General features: G+C 40.2%; 1 protein-coding gene and 1 long non-coding RNA gene across 5 annotated transcripts in view; one reads left to right on the forward strand and one right to left on the reverse strand.

Annotated features, from left to right (window-relative positions):
- pappaa (pregnancy-associated plasma protein A, pappalysin 1a) overlaps positions 1–22,788 on the forward strand; it is a 374,601-nt gene that overhangs the window by 303,326 nt on the left and 48,487 nt on the right. The gene's annotated exons all lie outside the window — the stretch shown is intronic.
- The window catches only part of LOC138739687 (uncharacterized), a 43,739-nt gene continuing 40,403 nt past the window's right edge, over positions 19,453–22,788 (reverse strand). The window contains exon 3 of the long non-coding RNA XR_011342367.1: positions 19,453–19,889. This is a non-coding gene — a long non-coding RNA (uncharacterized lncRNA). The remainder of the gene's footprint in view (positions 19,890–22,788) is intronic.

Genomic DNA, 22,788 nt, shown 5'->3' on the forward strand with positions numbered 1-22,788 from the left:
AATAAAAGCACAGAAGTGCTGGAGGAGCTCACCAGGTCTCACAGCATTCATGATTCATTGAAGAAAGGCTCAGGTCTAAAGCATTGATTATAGATCTTTACCTCCTATAGATGCTGCGAGACCTGATGAGTTTCTCCAGCACTTCTGTGCTTTTATTCCAATCACTGTGTCAGCAGACTTTTGTGTTTCACTGGTACCAATCAACCTTGGGGAAAGGGCAAAAGATAAATTGTGGAAGGGTCTACTGCTTGAGGAATGTGTTTGGAAATTAATCCCTTATTTGAAACCAGAATAAAACAAGGGATCTGCTTTCAACATGTATGCAGCAACTTTGAAGAAACCTCAATTAAATCAGTCAGAAAGGTCTGCAAAGATTCTTTCCGGTGGAAAAAGGATCAATAGGGGCTAAATGTGCAGAGACTATTCCTTGACTCAGTGAATGCCTGATCAATTAATGGTTTACAATCCTACCCTAGAATAAGCCAGTTATGATATAGGAAGCACCACAGCCAAGTCTCGATGCCATCTCAACTCGATACATTCCACGATAGAGATATTTAATTACCTATGCAACATCAAAACATGGATGGTAGCAACCTGAAATTAAAAGAACATCCTGAAAGCGTTCAGCAGACTTGACTATATCTTGTTGCCTGACCTTTGAATATATGCAGTTCTTATTGTTCCTCTTGTATCTTTTATTCACTTTGATAATTCTCCTTTCCATGATTAACAATTCAAATCATTTCAATCCAGAAAGAATTTGGGGAAAATGAAACGATGGTTACTTCAGGTGAGAAGCATAATGAATTCAACTTCACAGAATCTGAAGTGTGTATCAAAGTGCTTTGTGAATAAAAGCAGGAGTAGGCTCCATAAATCTTCGTCCGCGAAGCCAAGCCAAAGAAAGAAAGGCTAAATAGCTCTTCACAGTGATTGTGTCATTAAATAAAATCATGGCTGTTTTCAGTACTCCTCTCTTTCACTAACTCTATCATCTCTCAGCATTTCCTTGAATCCATTGATCCCAGTATTAGACAGCAGAGTCATGACAGAAAATTCTCAATATTTACAACCAACCAGGTCACGGCATCCCTTCACATTTATGTCCTGATTGCACATCTCTTTATTTTCACGACCTCTGGCTCTTGAAACCCCAATGATGCACCATCAATTACCACAAAAGACTAAAGTTGTGAAACTGATAAGCTTTTATGGACTATAGACTAGAGCAATAACCAACCTCATCGACTGATCATGGCAGGAAGACGAGGAAGGATGCAGAGGGGTAATGTGTAAGATTGGTCTCAGGAGGCATGTCCAGCCAGCAGGTGCCAATCACAATATAACAGACCCAACCAAGTGAACTACCTTTCATGCGTTTACCTCAACAAGCACCGTGACCCTATGCTCAATGCTCGCCATTGTAAGGATGTCCTGCCTTTGGTGGGATGGCCAGTTATCAGACGATATTCCAGATACAGTTTCATTGAAGCAGATGGAGAAAAAATGTCTCTCTTCTTGAATTCAAATGATGGCAAACATACCAATTGTCTTCCTCTTTGCTCCATACCTCTATCTTAATTTTCAGTATTTCATAATCAAGGACACCCAAATATCTCTGAAAACCACCAACCTTCAACTGTAGTCGTTTTTAAAAAAAAACTTTTTATCTTTTTCTGCCAAATTAGAGGAACTGGTAAAAACAAAATCATGGAAAAAAAATAGGTAAAAATATGAGAGTTTAAAATTAACACCCCTTAATGGTTAATTTTCCAATTATGCAACACACAATCTCAAGCAACCGACATGTTCACTGATCTGGCATCTACCAATCCCCATAGTGTATTACCTGTATTTGCAGTATTAGCCCAAGTGGGCTTCAGTGTTATGGGTCCAGTAATGGAGAAGAAAAACTTTTGCTCAATGTATCAAAATGCTTTTATGATTATACCACACTGACACACTGAGCACAGAAAGGAAATTTCCCTTAGATGTCGAGGATGAGAGTGAAACAGACAGAAGTGTGTGTGTGTGTGTGTGTGTGTGTGTGTGTGTGTGTGTGTGTGTGTGTGTGTGTGTGTGTGTGTGTATTATTCATCAATTAGACTGATGAATTGTCTTTGAGAGAGGGATCTGCATTACACAAATGTTAGTGCATGTATGTGTGTGCGTGCGTGTGTCCAGCTAATCATGGATGATGATATTTCAGTAGTAAAGATGCCAATTCCATGGTTTTGCATGGATTATCCAGGTATCCTGTTGGTTATCCATCCATTTCTAAGCTGTAAACCAAGAGTCAACTGTAATTTAAGCAAGAGTTCAGACTCAGAATTTATTGTCATGAACAAGATATGAAATTACTTGGTTTTGCAATTCACACCCATCACTGAAGTTACCCAGATTTTTTCCAGCAACAAAACACATTGAACAATTTAAGCTCTGTACATTGATGCCACACCAGCTTCACAACTCTGTGCCAATTTTCACTTCTGCAAACAGTGACTGGTCATTTATAAAGCAAAGAATGAGCAAAGGGAAAAAGAATTGCACCTCACTTCCTGTAGGCAAATTAAAGCAACACCCTACTCTACCTCTTTGATGGAATTATAATTTGGCTCTATCACATCACTATTCGAAGAAAAATAGTGTTTCCTCTCAACAAACAAAGAGTTTATGGATCTTACTGAATATTAAAAAGGAGCTGCACTTACACTTTTAGCTTCCATATTCTAAAGTACAGTTAAATCCCTGTATTCTAGAATTCAAGCAACTAGCAACCTCAAGAAATAGTGGAAAATAAATAGGTAAAAAAATACAAACATTTATACGAACACTCCCCCCCCCCACCACCCCCAGTGAACTGTTCACTAATCCACTCGACACACAATCTCAAGCAAATGGAAAATTAACTTATTCAACATCTTCCAATCCTCATAAGAACTGGATTCCAGGGGTTTCACTGCAGATAATTGCACATGAAAAATGCTGTGGATATAAAAACGGAAGTTGTTCTTTCTCTGAACACTCTTGTATAATCCCCACTACTTAAAGCAGTGGCATTCACATAAACGCAAGGCCAGTATAATGTTGTCATCGCTCATCAGCATGCAGAGCTCCTTGAACAAACATCCTTACTGCCATATCCAAGACCTGACCAAGGACTGCATCCTCACCCTGGCTGCACACATTGGAACACAGGAGGAGTAGAGAGTAGGACTTGGCGTGAAAAGTAAGCTAGTATCATGTCAGCAAGTCTCTGAGCACACACACAGGAAAAAAAGTATTTTACCTGCTGAATTTACCCCAGACACTTTTAAACCAAAAGATGAGTGTTTAATCACACATCCATCACTCATGCAAATTTCACAGGTACTTCCCTTGAAGCTTTCTAACCAGATATTAGTAAGGTTCATTTGTAAAGGGAACAGCTTGCGATATTGATCATAGGTCATTGATCCAAAACATTGGGCCATCAAATTGTTCTTTCACAAACAAACCCAGGGTTCAGCAGTGTCCAAAATCCTATTAATTCAAATGGAATTCTGGATGAATGAATTCAGAAGCAAAAGGGAAGGTGCATTATTTTGCATTACTTTAAAATGTTTCTATAATTTTTTGGTCCATTGTTATTTGAAATATTTTCCTCCATTGTAATATAGACTTTAAAAATATCTCACCAACAGATATTTAAAAGCTTGTCAATTAATTACTAGCTTTGGTGAAAGGAAGTTTTGTTCTTCACTTGGCTTTTGGTCAATGTCCATCAGAGACTCCCTGGGGGCCACACTCTGTAGGATCAGTTTCCACACCATGCCACTCCATGCCAAGCCACTGTTGGACCTTAGATGTAGCGAACCTCATTAGACCTAATATCTCTTGGAAATATTTGTGCATGTGAAGACAGTGACACTAGGCAGCAGACCAAGGCTAAGCCACCTGATTTGTTAAGACTGATTCTTTCTCCAGGGATGCTGACTGACCTCTATTTCTTGAATATTCAGTTATAAGTTCCAAATTCCAAAATCTACAACATTATGCCATTAATAAGGAAGATGTAGCATTTGGTTTCATTTGCAGTGCACCTTAACAATGCACAAACTAGTGAGAAAATCTTGTTGTTTCTGATTCATTTGTGTTCCTAATTTTAGATGCTAGAATTAGGATCTATAAAAGTGACAGGACAACTGGACAATGGCTATTATCTTCCTGTTGACCCAAGACTGCTCATTTTAGACATGGAGTTTTGAGTGACATGGTCTGTAATAAGATTCAATTTTGAGGTGCTTTGGAAACCAGAGATCACATATTATTCATGCAACTGTGCCAATTTCAACTGTTCATGGATTGTGGTCAATTGCTTTGGCAGGGTGAAAAGTGAAATGAAAAATTTGATTGTACTTTTCCAGAACCTTGCAATTAGTTACAGTGAGTATTCAAAATTGTTGGCGTAGATTGTCAATCTTCAAAACAAAGCAACAAAAATAGTTGGCTTAAATATTTTTTCATAGATAAATACCGACTTATCCTGAAAGATTCCCTCATGTCATTCAGAGTGTTTGCTTAGACAAGTGTTTCTAAATGGCTCTTGATTTACAGAGTGGAGCACATCTGTGGCCCATTGGAGCAGTGTGCACATAGCTCTCAGAGTTGAATGCACACTGCATTGCATTCACTGCATCCCAGAAGCATACTAGCAAAAAGACTGTGAATACTAAAGGAGGAGTTTTATACTGCAAAACATACTAATATTCTTACCAGAAGATTATCACATCATCCAACAGACTCTTCAAAATATGATATGCCATTTTGGAAGATGCATCTTTTTCTGTTCACGATTTATCTATGATATTTCTAAAAAAATGTACTGTTCTCTTCCATATTCTATCTTTCCAAACATAAAAAAAGTTCCTGTTTCCCACTATTAATTAACTCTTTGACATTTAAATTTCATTCCTCAAGTCCATTGGTCAACAGAAGAAATCTCCTGAATTTCCATGTTCTCTTGCCAATTAAATGATTATACCACAGCTTTGCAGGATGGAGAATATATCTTCATTATTTTGTGTGTTCCTCCAATGAAGTTCCATCTTTTCAACATTTGGAATCAAAGCAGAATACAACACTCCAGTTGAAAGGGGAATAAAGTTTTATAAACAACTTCAACTACTTGGAATAACATATCATATCCTCCATTATTTCACCTTTGTTCACATGTGAAAATAACAAACTGACTTTGAACCAAATCATAAAATTCTTTGCCAACATCTCAACCTCTTTGCCATTTATTATATGGTCATCAACATATGAATTTCAGATATAAATTTAATTTTTTAAAATGTAAGTTTGACATACATATTTAGACATACAGCATGGTAACCGGCCCTTCCATCCCATGAGCACATGCTACCCAATACCTAAATCCAGCTACAAACCCATTTTCGGAAGGTGGGAGGAAACCTGCACAAAACTATCCATGCCACCTCTTTTTCCCATGGAGACTTTTTACAGATTAATATCATCAAATAATTTAATCTCAGCCATAAAGTTAGCTCGACAGACAACTGTCCAAATTAAATCAGTGGTAAACAACACAACTGTTGATCCACTAACAATGTCAGAACTTTACAGCTTTGTTCCATGCATTTCAGTCAAAAATCTTAACTTGACATTTGATTTATGGCCATGCAACTTAAACAATAACATTGTCTTCTGATATTAAAATTAAAAATAAATCTTGCTTTCAAGCTTCTCTGTAATTTGGTGCATCAGTTATTCCAAATCAACACATATCTTTTCAAATTAATCCTTCAATCTGTTCTTCAAAGGCTGAAAGAATTGCACAAGATTAGAGCTCACAGATGTAACAATTTTTAGATCAGTAAAACATCAATTAACCTTTAGTGAGGAAACAGGATCTGAAGGAATAACCTTTAGCCTTTCTCCTCTGACCTAGTTTCTTGTTTGTAAAAACACAAAAGTGCTGGAGGAACTCAGCAGGCCTCACATTGTCCATAGGATGTAAAGATATTTAACTATTTGCGGCCTGGGCCCTTCTTCAAGGTACTTTTACCTCCTGTGGATGGTGCAAGACCTGCTGAGTTCCTCCAGCATTCTTGTGTTTTTACTTCAATCACAGTGTCTGCATGTTTCTCTACTTTCCTGTTTGTCACACTCCTTTTCAATGTACTTTCAGAGGATGTCTCTCAAGCCATTATGACTTTCCTGAAATTTGTATCCTTCCGCCACTCACTCCTCTATAACTTCTGTCACCTACAACATAATCTCACCACCAGACACATCTTGCCCTGTCCTTCTCTCTCTCTGCCTTCCGTAGGGACCGCTCCCTCCATGATTCACTCATGCACTTATCCCTTCCCACTAATCGCCTCCTTGGCAGCTTCCTCTGTAGTAAGTTCCTCATATGTACCTATACCTCCTCCCTTGGGGCCCCAAACTGAACCATTCAAGTGAAGCAACACTTCGCTTGTGAATCTGCGGGAGTCATCCACTGCATCTGGTACTCCCATTGTAGCCTTCTCTATATAAGAGAGACTGGACGCAGGCTGGGAGATTGTTTCACTGAGTATCTTCGCTCTGTCCACTTCAATGACAGTGGCAGGCCATTTCATTTCTGCGCCCCATTCCTATGCTGACTTGTCTGTCCATGGCCTCATGCACTGCCAAACCAACATCATCCGTAAATTGGAGAAGAAACACCTAATATTTTGTCTGGGCACTCTCTAATTGGATGGCATTAACATTGACTTCTTCTGTTTCTGCTAGCTTACTCTCTGTCCTCCCTCTCATCCCCATCCCTCTGTCTTCATTCCTACAGCTCTCCACCTCTTTCCCTCTCCATTCACAAAGCCATCCCACCTCCCCTCATTTGGTGCCATGCCCTCCCTCCCTTTTCTACCTATGACCTCTTGCCTGTGGGCTTGTGCTCCTTCCCTTCCTTCCACCATTTTATTCAGACACCTGCCTACATTTTGTTCATAACTTGCTGAAGGGCTCAAGCCTGAAACATTGGTTATGTATCTTTATCTTTGCTAAAGTACACTGTTTCACCTGCTGAGTTTCTCCAACATTGTGTTTTTATTTCAATTCTTTATTTGCCAGTCCCTAAGAGGAGTCTTCTCTTCCTCCATGACACATAGCAGAGAAACAGATCCTTCTGCCCACTGGATCCATTCCAACCATCTCTCATTACGATTCCACTGATCTTGGTCTATTTCTTGGCGATTCACGGAGATGCAGTAAAACACCCAGTATCTGGCACCTATAGGGATTGGCAGATAAGTGTGTTTTTTGGTTGCTTGAGATTGTGTGTGGTGTGGATTGGCAAACTAACATTGAGGGATGCCAATTTTAAACTTCTGTATTTTTTACCTATTTATTTCCCTCAATTTTTTTTTTTGCCAGTTGCTTGAGGCTGCCACCTGCTTGAATTCTGGATAACAGGGGTTTTCCTGTACTATTAAAATGTTTTGAGCCTACCTGCTTCCTCCACTCACTATGGCAAGGCATTCCAAATCCTCAGATTCTCTCTAAACTTCTTCCTCCTTTTAATCTTTGCATCTGGTTAAGCCTATTGTAAATATGTAGCATGATGACGGAAAGGTGTACGGAAAAAATAATTGTGTGTCCACAAAAAGAGTGAGACCAGGTTTAAGATTTTATTCAAATGGCTGCATCTCAAGAGAGGCATATTCCCTCAGAGCTGCACTGAAATACGAGCCAAATTGATGTGCACATATTCTGGAGGTGTAAGCAGAGTTAGTTGATTAATTACCACAGAACTAATTTTTAGCAATTCCCAAATGAAGCTGAATGAATAAAATGGAACTGGGTGAATAGGTTTATCATTGGTTTCAGTAAACTCACACATAAAAGCACAGCAAGAGATACAACAATCGACATCTAAAATCGATTGAAAATCAGTGAATCCCCACCATCATCTGCAGAGGGGTCAAAATCTGTTACTTTGGTTTTATTTATTAAGCATTCTACACACTTTCTTTAAAGCTTCATGGAAGATTTATGACTATTTATAGGAACTATGGTAGAAAATATCCTAAGTTCCAAGCAGCAAAAGAAATTCAGAATGCTAATGATAAAACTGTGGAAGTCAACTGGAGTGGAAAAGTCGAGGGTCTCAACTGAACGTTTGACAATATCAAAGGATCAAATCTCCATCCAGGCATACAGGATGTGTCTGCGTTTGATGCTTCATTGATAGGTCTTATTAATCAGCAAGCGAACACAGTAAAAGAACCCAGTATCTCCCTTAAAAAAATATGATGTTTATTCAAAAGTTCTTTTCACATTTTATGAGACAGTGTAAATCTACCCAAACCCATTAATTTAATAACACTGATTTTATTTTGTAATTAGCTTCCCAAAATACAATTCCAAAATACCAATTTATAAGCACGTTAAGTAAGTCGGTTAAGGCATACCAAGTTTAGCAATGCAGGCATTGCTGGATGCAAATGCAAAGCATGTATAATATCCTTAATATTACATCATAAGCTGTGCAGATGTTGTTTTGATGCTTTTGCCATAAACATGACTTCCCATCGCTTTCTTTTTGGACTTATTGCAAGTATGAATAATATCTGAGTAGTTTGTCGCCCTCATCTTTCACTAATCCACTAATTCCACCTGATTTATTAGCCAGATCTTGCGTTCTTTCCATGTATTTTTCCTTAAATGCACAGCCCTGGCATCTTCCAGTGATAAAGATTTTCATTTCTGACCTTTAAATGGTGCGAGAATTGTTTCGGCAGGGAGAAAATTACAATTAACCAAAGTGAAGGGGAATTTCTCTGAGTGTCTTGTAAACTTGCTGCTCCCAATGAGTACAAACATATAGTTTAATATTTCCTAGACAAAGTCATGTGAAGCAACAAAATGAATGACATCATGAATTTGGGAGTCCTGAATAAGAATGAATATTTACTTCGATGAATTTCCCGTTTGTTCAAGCAAACTAATTTCATTGAACTGTTCAGAGAAAAGCATTCACTCTGTGGTGCATGTGAAGCAGCAATACGTGCCATTTTGCAGAGTAGTTGTGATTAATACAGAGTGGCATAGTTTCCATTACGGTTAGCACAACACTATTACAGTGGCATTGATGCCGGTTCAAATCTGTTGCTGTCTGTAAGGAGTTTGTATATTCTTCGGGTAACTATGTGGGTTTCCTCCAGGTGCTCCAGTTTTCCCCCACATTCCAAAGATAATAATTTATGAGATTAATTGGTCACATGGGTGTATTCGGGCAATACAGTCTTGTGGTCCACAAGGGCATATCACTATGGTGTTTCTCTAAATACATTAAAACCCTGGTGTCTATGTAGTGATATGTAATTACACCACTAGATCACCAGGGGTTATCCCACTGACCTTGCATATAAAGCAGTCCAGAGCTACAGTCTAGCCTTCCAGGTTCATCTTGCAGAGAGACAAGACCTCATAGTCTACATATTAGTTTATTAAATTGTACTGACAGTAACCATACCAGCAGTGTGAATATAAGACAGCTTCATAACTTCAAAGGTAATGGATCAATGACAATTTTTCTCAAATAAATTGGGTCTAGAGCAGTGGTTCTCAATCTTCCCTTTCCACTCACATACCACCTTAAGCAATCCCTTACTAATTACAGAGCACTTATGGCATAAGGACTGCTTAAGGTGGATTGTGTATTTAGGGGTGTAGAGCGCATCGAAAGAACCAAAGACTTGCTTGTTGATCCAAACCAAGTCTTTTATTAACTAAAAGACTGGAGCATATCACAAGTAGGTCAACCAGTCCAGAATGACCTGGTCTGGCTAGGAGCAATCCTTTAAGACCTGCCAGTAGGTGTAGCTATGCTCTCAGCCAATCACAGTCATCCTACACTACAATCTGTACAAATACACATTGGTGATAGAATCTGTACTATCACGAGGGGGACAGTTTGAAAACCATTGGTTTAAATAATGTGGCAGGGGGAATAGAAGCCATGCAGAAGACAAAATGAAGCAATGCAGAGATGAATGCAAAAGTTGGAAAACAGAAAAATAAAAGTGGAGTACAGAAAAGTTAAATTCAGAAGACCCAATGATTATTTGGGCCATAAGCATCAGGGCACTTTATCAGAATCCTCTTAGCATTCAAAACAAGATCAATCAGCTTGGCACAAATCTGTACACAGTCGTATAATCTAGTGATCATTACAGAAATGTGTTTTCAGACTGGAGATACTTTGGAATTTAAAATCTAAGGGTATCAGGTAATTTGGAAGGATCCAGGAAGGCAGAGGAGGAGGGTAAGTGTTCTTAATTAACAATGAAATCAGGGTTATAATGGAAACTGTACAACATCAAATCTATCTGGATTGAGATTAGTAAAAACACAAAATGGTGGAGTAACTCAGCTGGTCAAACAGTGTCCATTATATAGCAAAAGTGAAAATACATAACCGACGTTTTGGGCTTGACCCCCTTCCTCAAGTTATGAGAGAATGTTGGCAGGCATCCAAACAAAAAAGATAGGGGGAGAAGGGGGTTAGCAAAGGGAGGAGATGATAGGTGGAGAAGGGAGGGAGGGGACAGCAGCGATCAGGGGGACAAGAGATGGCTGGGTGAGTGGAGGGGGAAGGAGAGAGAACTAGAAAAACTGGAAACGGGGAGGGGAAAGAAAAGGTGATCAAGTTTGCAGAATGCAGAGAAGTCAATGTTACTGCCATCAAGTTAGAATGTGCCCAGACAGAAAATAGAATGTTGTTCCTCCAATTTGCAGGTGGTCAGGGTGGGCTTGTGGGCTGGAAGAGCCTGTTACTGTGCTGTATCTCTAAATTAAAAAAAAAATAACATGGAAGGAAGGCAGACTCTTGGAATAAACCCATCAATTTATTTCCCTGTAATATGGATTCTCCTTCATTCCAATCAACTTTTCCTGTTTCCTCCCACTGACAGGAGGGCAACTAAACTAACCAGTTATCCAACATACATTTGGGATGTGGAAGTAATCTACAATACGCAGGAGAAATAAAATCTTCACAGGCAGCACCCAAGGTCAGGATTGAATCAGGGTCACTGGAGTCAAGAAGCAGGTGGGAATCACAAAAGTCTACAGATGCTGTGATTGTGGTAAAAACACATAGAAATTCTGGGGTATCTCAGCTGGTCTCGCAGCGTCCATAAATATAGTACTAAAATTTTGAGCCTGAGCCCTTCTTCAAGGTATGAGTGAAAAACAGATAGGCATCTGAATTAAAAACTGAGGAGAGAAAGGTGGAAGAATGAAGGGGAGGTGTCCAGACCAACAAACAAAAGGTGATAATTTGATATGATAAGAGGAAATGTGATAATTGATTTTGGCTCTGTGAAAGGGGAGAGAGGGAAAAGGGGGTGTGTGTGAGAGAGAGAAAAAGTTCAAGGAAAGGAGATGGGGAAAGAAGATGGGGAAACGGAAAAGTTGATGTTAATGCCATCTGGTTGGAGGGTACCCAGATGCAATTCAAGGTGTTGTTCCTCCAATTTGCATGTGGTCTCAGACAGGCCATGGACAGGTGGGGAATTGAAATGGGTAACCAGTGGGAGATCCATGCTATGAGTTCAGCTAGCTACACCACTGTGCATCTTACAACCACGATTCAACATTGCAATGAAATGAACATCACTCTCCTGAGATGCAGATAAAGCAGCTGCATATTCAATTTTTCCTTTCCTGATCCTGGGAAAGCTGAGAAACACCAGCCAATGTGGTAACCTGGGAATGGGATAAAGTGCTGCCTAATATTTCTCTAAACTCCAGTTTCTTTAATGGTTTATGAACATGCATCTTGTGATGTTTTACCACAATCAGTGTGAGAGTAGAATAAAACAGGCTTGTGTGCTGGACAAGGAAATGTTGGATCTTCGTAAAAACATCATGATTAATAAGTCCCCATGCCTGGATCCAATATACCCCAGGTTGCTGTGGGAAGTGAGGGAAAAGATAACTGGAGCAGTAGCTATGATCTTTGTGTTTTCTTTGGTCACAGGGGAGTTACAGGATATTTGGAGAATGGCAAATGCAGTTCCCTTTTTTTAAAAAAAAGGTAATAGGGAGAATCCTGGGAATTATAAATTGGTGAGTTTTACATCAGTGGTGTGTAAATTATTGGAGAGGATTCTGAAGAATAGGATCTATGAGCATTCGGAAAAGTACAATCCACTCAAGGATAGTCAGCATGGCTTTGTGAAGGGAAGGTGGTACCTCATGAGCCTAATTGAGTTTTTTGAGGTGGTAAGGTGTTGTCTACATGAATTTTAGTAGTGCATTTGACAAGGTCCCCCATGAGAGACTTGTTCTGAAGGTCATGAGGCATAGAATCTTGACTGTGTGAATAAAAAAAAATGGCTTGCAGGTGGAAAGCAGAGATTAGTAGCAGAAGGAAAGTATTCTGCCTAGAGGTCAGTGACTGGTGGAGTACCACAATGATCTGTTCTGTGACCCCTGCTCTTTGTGACATTTATAAATGACCAGGAATGAACAGACGGAAGGATGGGTCAGTAAGTTTGCGGATGATACAAAGATTGGAGGCATTGTGGATGGAGCTGAAGGTTGTTGAAGGTTATAAGAAGATACAGACAGAATGCAGAATTGGGCAGAGAAATGGCAGATGGAGTTCAATTCAGATAAGTGTGAGGTGATGCATTTTGGAAGGACAACCTAGAAGGCTGAGTACAGGGTTAATAATTGGTTATTTAAGAATGTAGATAAAAAGAGCATCCTTGGAGACCAAATCCATACATCCATCAAGGTCACCGCATAAGTTAATAGGATAGTTAAAAAGGCCTACGGGATGCTGGGCTTTATTAATAGAAGGATTGAGTTCAAGAGTAGAGAGGTCATGGTGCAACTCTCCAAATCTCTGGTGAGAGTATTGTGTTCCGTTCTGGTCACTTCATTAAAGGATGGATGTGGATGCAATGGAGAGGGTACAGAGGAGATTTACCAAATTTTAACTGGATTGGAAAATATGTCTTATGAGGCAAGATTAGCAGAGCTGGAACATTTCCCTTTGGAGTAGAGAAGGATGACAGGAGACTTAATAGAGGTCTATAAGATTATGAGAAGCATAAATAGGGTGAACAGCCATGGCCTTTATTCCAGAGCATGAATAGCAAATAGCAGAGGACAATTGCGCAAAGTGAAGGGAGGGAAGTTTATGGGAGACATCAGGGGTAAGTTTTTGCACAGAGAGTTGTGGGTGTTTGTTGTGCCTTGCCAAGGATGATGATGGAGGCTGAAACATTAGAGGCATTTAAGAGACTCTTAGATAGGCACATGGATGGAAGAAAAATAGAGGGTAGGGAGGGTTTCAACTTTTTTAAGGAATATAAGGGTCGGGTCAACATTGAGGGTCAAAGGACCTGTATTGTGCTATAGTGTTGTATGTTCTAATCACCATTGCACTGGGTAAACAGAAGTTTCTCTCTGTTCTTCAGCAGGCTGTCTGTGCAAGCCAAAAATCTCTTTCCACTATCTACCACATTGTCCTGTGGACTTGCAAACTTTATGTAAATTGTGTATCTGAGTTGATACTCTGGTTCCAAAAAAGATAAAGGGCATCAAATTGTGCTGATTAGTCTAAATCTGTATTTATATTGGAAACTAGCAAGAATATGCAGATAGAATCTCCAGAAAAATGACAATTTCCTAATATTGCTTCATTAAACATAACTCTCCAATGCCTTCATATTCCTTGGGAAGGTGTACCATAGCTGAAATGATGCCGGAATATTCCTTTCATGTTATCATAAAGTACTAAAGACATGCTAGATTTTTAAAGTGTAGTCACTTTCATTGTGCTAAAATGGACAGGACAACTGACCTCATTTAGCAAGACGATATCTTGGACTTTCCTTCTCAATTTGAATTACATTGATAAGTGTTGGCAAGGGCACAGGCATAAAAAAATGGCAGCGCTGCCAGAACTGCTGAACTGGTGGAGCCATTGAGAGTGGAATGCAGAATCACAGCACTCCTCACAGGGTCCTACCACCCAGTCCAACTGTTGATGTTTCCATAGAGGCTTTAAATGGCCTGTTAAAATTGCTGAAGGTGGTTTATTTTAAAATCTAGCAAACACAGTGTCTGGGTCAAAGATGGCAGTACCTCTGTTCGGCAGCAGCCAGGAGGGGTTGCAGACTCTAAGTGAGCAGTGGACTGGCGCAGGCCACCAGAAAAAAATGTAGATCACACCCGCCCCACCTCCATTTGAGGAGAAACAAAGGAGATGACCCTACAGGATGGTGACCATGGCAATGGACTACAGAGGGGCTCTGCAGCTGTAGAACTCACAGGCTGTGGGGCTGTTAGTGATTGTTGTACGCAACCCACACAGGCTGCAAACTGCGGGCAACTGCCGTCAAAGGTATCACACCCAGTCTTTGGACTGCCGGAAACTGGCTAAAGGGGTACCAGATATCGGAACCGGGATGCAAAAGGGTGCTAAGACCACTAACGGTTTCCTGATAATGTTAGAGGATTGGATCTGGAGCTTGGGCTGCTGATGGTTTGGATTGAAGGGTGTGTGGCTGCGGGAGCACTGGACTCTGAGAGACTCTCTTATGCTGATTGTAAGGGGCGCCAGGCAATTTCTGCTGATGGCGAATCTTTGAACTTTTTTACCTTCTTGTCCAAAAGGCAGCCTCTCTCCACATTGAGGGACGACTTCAACACTAAATTGGAAGTGTCAGGCTCAGGTTAAACGTTGTAGTTGCAGGATTTGAAAGGGCTATGACCTTTTTTGACTGAGAGACATGGGCACGATCACAGACAACTGACCATAGCACCATCATTGCCTTTTTTGTTAAACAGAGAATAAAACATAATTTTAACTTTAGCTGAAATCGTCACTTTCAGTTTGTTCTGAAAACCATTTAAAGAAACCTTAAGGGCAACGTGCATGTTTGCAATTCCAACAGAAATGTTTCAAAAAGTCATTTTTCCAGATGTTACAAGAGAGTAAACATGTAGTTCTGAATGTCACAAAGATTTTTTTTGCACTTGGCAGTGGCTGAATGCTCCCCTAGGATCTGTTAGGATTCTAAAAAGTTGCATACAAGGGATTTGATAACAGAGATTGCCAAACCACTAATGATTGGGTTAAAATAAAGCAATTCAAACACTGAGAAAGTAAGTATAATTGACCTCAAGCTCTTTTACTTGTTTAATTATCTGGCTAGAATTGGAGGGGTTTAATGCAATGATAAAGCAGACTGGCAGATAGTTGGCTTGGTGGTCAAACAAATTGCCTGATGCTTTTCATTTATTCTGCATAACTATTTTGGGTGATAGGTAAAGGGTGATGCAGTGCGTGCACACGTATGTTTTTAAAGATCTTCACGTGGACTCAACCAGAGGATCTCCCTCTGTCAACTGCATTCTTGATGCAGAGATTTTTCCTTGAAGCCAACAGATCATTTGTCCCAAAGTTGTCCCATTGTTTAATCAGTGGGAGAGAATTGAACAAGGAATTCTTCTAGCACTTTTGTGTTTTTTTTCTCTTGAACAAGGTGGTGCAGTTCAAGATAAGTCATTTAAAAATGAGATCCATGGGAATTACTTTTCATAAAGAGCAATTAATCTTTTGAATTCTCTAGCCTGGATGGTTATGGAGGGTAGATCATTGCCTTAATTAAATATTGATCATATTGAAATGCAGGGCAGGCTGGAGAATTCAGATGGTCTACTCCATGGGGGTGATTTCAAGCATTTTCTATTTTAAGTTCAGATTTCTGACAGGTGCAGCTTCTTTAATTTTCATACACTGGTATGTCAGTGTCTCATATAGCTGTCAGTTTGTGAATGAGTTGGGAGCCTTATGTTCTGAGCTCTGTAGCTGGCTATGATGGAACATGCAGAAAGTGTTAGAACAAGTTTGACATGGATAGAGTGTTCAAGGAGTGTCACTTCTGGAAGAGTGATGAGGACTGAGTGGTAGGCATTTTCTACATGGACTTCAGCAAGGCCATTCACATGGTCTGTATGGATGGCTGATCTAGAACATCAGATTCCATGGGATTCAGGATGCATTCATCAATTGGATACAGAATTGACGGTCAAAGGTAATTATGGATGTTTGTTAATCAGATGAGGGAGCTGTGACCACTGTAATGTCACAGGGATCATGCTGTGTGCATGGCTGATTGTCATCTATGTCAGCCATTCTCAACAGCAGCCATAGCTGAAAAAAAGGTTGAAAATGGCTAATCTATATTACTGACTTGGACGAGAATGCTGATGCCATGGTAGCAACTTAGCAGATGACACCAAGATTAGTAGCACAGTGAACAAAGGTTACGGAAGATTTCAGAAGGTTCTAGATGAACTGAGAAAGTGGTCAAGGAATGGCGAATGGAATTTAACTTGGACAAGTGTGAGGAGTTGCACTTCGGCAATTAAAAAAAAAGACAGGAGTTCCAAGGTGAATGGAAAAATCCTTGGGAATATTACAGAATAATGTGACTTGTGGATACTGGAGAATAGTTCCATGAGAGTAGCGACACAGACAAACAGAGTGGTGAAGGTACAGTTCGGTGGATTTGCTTTCATTAGTCAGGGCAATGAGTACAGAAGCAGAAACATTGTGTGACAACTGTACAATATATTGGCGAGAACACGCTTAGAATATTGTGTGGAATTCTGCTATGAAAGGTTATCATTAAGCTGGAAATGGTACAGAAAAGGAACATGAGTATGTTCCAGGAGCGATTGTCTTGAATCATAGAGGGACTGGGACATTTTTCTTTGGAGCACAGGAGATGATCATGAAGGTAAAGATAAGGTGAATAGTCACAGGGCTTTTTCCCAGAGCAAGCGAATTGAAAACACGAATACATGTATTTAAAGTGAGAGAGGAAAGACATAAAATGGACTTGAAAGGCATCTTCTTCATACAGAGTGGGGTGGGTATGTAAAATAAGCTTGCCTTGCAATTGGTAGAGGTGGAGACAATTGTAATGTCAAAAAGGCATTTAGTCAGGTACATGTAGGAAAGTTTGGAAGAATAGGGGCTGATGACAAGCAAACGGAACTAACTTGGCTGTCTCTGTACTGTCGACCTCTTATGTTCTAAATGATATCTATTGCTATCTCCTGTCAATGTTGGTGAATGCGTGGTCATTCACTTTAGAAGAAAAAATATTCAATTAGATTAAATTATTATTAAATAGTAATTTAACAAGACTTTCATTGCCAGGTTCAGGAACAGCTGCTACCCCTCCACTATCAGATCGATCAACAGCAAACTCAATCAAGGACTCATTTAAGGACTCTTACTTTTGCACTTTATTGATTTTTTTTATTCTCGGTATTCACAGTTTGTTTACATTTTTTTATTTGTTTACACGTGTATGTTGAGTACAATTTATGTTGAGTACAATTTTTTCCACTACAAATAAGTGGTAATTTTGCCTCACCTGCAGAAAAAAATAATCTAGAGTTGTATGTGATGCATGAACTCTGACAATAAATCTGAACTCTGAATTATTGCAACATGCTGTTGTGTACAGAGACTTGGGAGTACTTCAAAGTTCACGTTTATTGTCAGGGTACATATATGACAACATATACAACCCTGGGTTTCTCTTCCCTGTGGGCTTGGCAAAATTTCTACTTATCGGTAGTGCAAAAAATTCTTCAAGAAAAGATACGTATACAAGAGAGGGAGTGTATACAAAGAAAGTGATGTAAATAAAATGATTGCAATACAGAAAATAAAGATTTCAGATTTCAGATTTATTGCCAGAGCACATACATGACATCACATACAACCCAGAGATTCTTTATCCTGCGGGCATGCAAGAATTACGACTTATTGGTCATGCAAAAAAAACTACACCGCATAAACATGTAAACAAAGAACTGTAAACAGATAGCAAATGCAAACAAACTAACATTGCAATACAGAGAGAATAAAAAAGAAAATAAGCAAAATGGGCAAGTAAGAGGGCTTAATTGGTCTCTGAGTTTGTCATTGAGAGTCTGATGGTGGAGAGGTGGCAGTTGTTCCTGATATTCAATATTCAATAATCATTAAATATTCAATAGTAAATAATGTGTAAAGTAAGAGCCTAAATAAGTCTCTCATTGAGTCATTTGTTTAAGAGTTTGATGGTGGAGAGTAACAACTGTTCCTGAACTTGTTGGTGCGAGTCTTGTGGCACCTCTATTTCTTCTCTAATGGCAGTAGCAAGAACAGAGCATGTCCTGGGTGGTGTGGATTCATGATGATTACTGCTGCTCTCCAACAGCCATGTTTCATGTAGATCTTCTCGATGATGGGGAGAGTTTTGCCTGTGATGACCTGGGCTGTGTATGAATAGCAAAAGGTTGGCTGGTAATTAAGTTGGCCTTCATTCCTAGACAAATTGAATTTAAGGTCAGGGAGTTTGTGCTGCAAGTGGTCAGGTCGAACCTGGAGTAGCGTGTGCATTTCTCCTCTTACTTGATACAGGATAACCTGTCTTTGCAGGCGCTGAGGAGGTGGCTCACCAGGTTCATTCCAGAGATAAGGGTGCAAGCCGATGAGGAGAGACTGAGTTGCGGGGGACTTTCCTTGCTGGATTTCCGACAAATGAAAGGGGATCTTATTGAAACATATCACATAATGAAAGGAATAGATAATCGGCAGGAAAGTTGTTTCCACTGGTAGGTGAGACACAAATTAGAGGTCAGCATGGTTAGAGCTGTTACCGTACCAGAAACTGGGGTTCAAATCTGGCGCTGTCTATAAGTTCTCCCCGTGTCTGCGTGAGTTTCCTCAGGGTGCTCCAGTTCATCCCATCTTCAAAAAATGTGCTGGGGGTACAAGTCAATTGGGTGTAATTGGGCAGCATAGGCTTGTGGGACTAAAGGGCCTGTTACCATGCTGTATGTCCAAATTTGAACATTTCTTTTTCACTATTTTTATTGGATTTTACAGAAATAGTATATAAGTAAAAACCATTAATCAAAGGTAATATATATATATATATATATATATATATAAAAGAAATATACAGAAAAAACAGTTATATAAGAAAAGTAAAGCTATTACATAAAATCAACATCAGCACAGTCAAACATTAAAAAAGCAGCAAACCCTGAAACATTTCCAGCATATGGCTAATTGAAAAAGAGAGAAAAAAAGGTAACTATTATACTATACTACAAATTCTAACCCCTTCTCTTCTGAAGTTATTTGATAAGTACATATAATTTCACCACCATTAAAAGAAACCACAAATTCACAAAGCAAGATCCAAATGAACTTAAAAATTATGAAAATAATTGATAAAGGGACGCCATAAACTTAGAAAATTTAAATCTGTTACAATAGAAGAACATTTGATTTCTTTTCAAAGTTAGGCATGCCATCATATCAGATAATATCTTTCCAGCTCATCAATATTGAAAGTCTGGCAATAAGGGAGGCTGAATTTAAACAATTAAGTTTAAATTTAAATTGAATCATTTAATTTTAAAGATTCAGGAGAATAGATTTATGACAGAGGAGAATCTGCTTTCCCAGTGACTGGTGAATCGGTGGAAATCTCTATCCATGGAAGCAGTAGAGGCTGCCTCTTCAAGTGTAATTAAGACATTTTTGGAGAGTAGGAGAATTAAGGAGAGTGGGTGAAAAGGAAGATGAAACCATGGTCTGATCAGCCATGATCTTATTAAATGGCAGAGCAGGCTCAAGGGCCAGATGGCTGACCTCTGCTCCAGTCTCTTTTCAGCCAATGCTGGTACGAGCATGGAACTTTTGGTACATACATAAGCTCTTTCCTGAAATTTCTCTTGATAGTTGATCTTGATTTCTCCAGTCTAACTTCCAGAATGTGATTTCTGAGGGACACGGGCTAGGATTAAAAGAAAATTAACATCTCTGTCAAAGTAATTCAGACCGATCCTTCACACTTCATTAAAAATGGCAGCAACCAACGATGAAGCAGTACTTGAAAGACAATTCATGAAACAAAGGCCAGGTGTTTTCGGTTGGTACATCCATTCAAGAGGCATGTCATTGGAAGGAGCAATTCCTATTCCATGAAAGTTCAAACTGTGACTGCTTTTGTTTAACCTCAGTATGTGCCATGTTATTTTCACAGCACCAGCCAAATAATGAAGGTCCAAGCCCCGGTTTCCTCTGATCAGCTAGAAATTGCTTAAACAGGTGTAACATGATACAAATGATATTTATTTCAGAAACTGTTATTCTTTTTCTGCAATGTCACCTAAAACACCAATTTGATGTCCTTCTATTAATAAGCATGCAATATTGAGAGCTGTCTGTATTAAAAATCCATTTTGCTAAAGTAATCCCCTCAAAATAGAACCATAGAACATTACAGCACAAAAACAGGCTCTTTGGTCCTTCCAGTTTGTACTAAACTATTATTCTACTGTGTCCCATTTATCAGTACCCAGACCATAGCTCTCCAGAGCCCTTCCATCCATGTACCTGTCCAAATTCTTCTTAAATCTTAAAATTAAGCCCGCATTCACCATTTCAGCTGGCAAACTTCCACCACTTGCTGTGTGAAAAAGGGCCACCTCATGTTTCCCCAAAATCTTTCCATTTTACAATGTGTTTTCTGGTTTCTATCTCACCTACCCTTAGTAGATAAAACCTATCTACATTTACTCTGACAATACTCCTCATGTTTTAAATAACTCTATCAAATCTCCCCTCATTTTTCTAGGCTCCAAGGAATAAAGTCCTCACCTGTTTAACCTTTCCCTATAACTTAGTTCCTTAAATCTCTGCACTCCTTCCATCTTATTAATATCTTTCCTGTAGTTAGGTGATCAAAATTTTGTACAATTCTCCAAATTTGACCTCACCAATGTCCTTTACAACTTTACTAAAACATCCCAATTCCTATACTCAACACTTTGATTTTTTTTTTGAAGGGCAATATGCCAAAAGCTCTCTTCACAACTCTATCTACTGTGACGCCAATTTCAGAAAATTATGTATCTGTATTCCCAGGACTCTCTGTTCTACTGCCCTCCTCAGTGCTCAACCATTTACCATGTATCTCCTTTCTTGATTTGTACTTGCAAAATGCAACACCTCACACTTGTCTACATTAAATTCCATTTTTCAGCCCATGTTTTCAGTTGGTCGAGATCCCTCTGCAAGCTCTGAAAATCTTCCTCACTGTCCACAGCACCTCCAGTCTTAGTGTCATCTGCAAACTTGCTGATCTAATTTTCCATATTATTATCCAGATCATTGATATAGATGATAAACAACAATGGCCCAAGCATGGATCCCTGAAGCACACCATGAGTTACAGGTCTCTAGTCTGAGAAACAATCATCCACTACTACTCTTCTATAACCAATGTTGAATCCATTTCACTACCTTACCAATAATACTGAGCATCTGAACCTTCCTAACTAAACTCCATGTGGGACCTTACTAATTCATCTTTTTGGTTTCAACAACATTTGGAGTTGGTGAACCAAATCCAAAAGATGTCAGAAATAGACATTGCCATTTGGGCTTCTAATATACAGCCAGAGACTACATCTTATTTCTCAAAGCCATTGAAGTGAAACAAGAATATCAGAGAATGCTTAAGTTCATCACTATTCTATTCTTCCCCTTCGTGAAAATTGCATGTTGTGGACAGATTAAATGATGTTATTTTGATATGGCTGACTATTCTGTTAATGACTTAATTATAAACATGCAAACAAAAGATATTCGAATCAAGAGTTCAGAGAGCACCAGCTCAAGATCTGGGGCTTCCTGGAAATATGAACAGGAAATTCGAACACACACTTAAACACACACACACCCCCCACACACACACACACCCCCCACACACACACACACCCCCCACACACACACACACCCCCCACACACACACACCCACCCCCCACACACACACACCCACCCCCCACACACACACACCCACCCCCCACACACACATCCACCCCCCCCACACACACACACCCACACACACACCCCCACCCCCACACACACACACCCCCACACACACACACACCCACACACACACACACCCACACACACACCCCCCGAACACACACACACCCCTCCTCACACACACCCCCCCCACACACACACACCCCACACACACCCCCCACACACACCCCCCCACACACACCCCCGCACACACATCCCCCACACACACATCCCCCACACACACACCCCCCACACACACACACCCCCCCACACACACACACACCCACACACACACCCCCCACACACACACCCCCCACACACATACCCCCCCACACACACACTCACCCCCCCACACACACACCCCCGCACACACACACCCCTCACACACACACTCACCCCCCCACACACACACACCCCCCACACACACACCCCCCCACACACACACTCCCTCAACACACACACACCCCCACACACACACACCCCCACACACATTCACCACACACACACCCACACACACAAACCCCCACACACACACACCCCCACACACACACACCCCCACACACACACCCCCCCACACACACACCCCCCCACACACACACCCCCCCACACACACACACCCCCCACACACACACACCCCCCACACACCCCCCCCACACACACACACCCCCCCCACACACCCCCACACACACACACACACACCCCCAACACACACACCCTCCCCCTCACACACACACACCAGAAGTGAATGATCCAGTGATTAATTGGAGGCTCAGAGTTGGTGAGGGTAAGAAATTGAGTTCTTGGGTTTTATTATCTCAGAG

Source organism: Narcine bancroftii, chromosome 1 (genome assembly GCF_036971445.1).
Source record: "Narcine bancroftii isolate sNarBan1 chromosome 1, sNarBan1.hap1, whole genome shotgun sequence".
NCBI classification, from domain to species: domain Eukaryota; kingdom Metazoa; phylum Chordata; class Chondrichthyes; order Torpediniformes; family Narcinidae; genus Narcine; species Narcine bancroftii.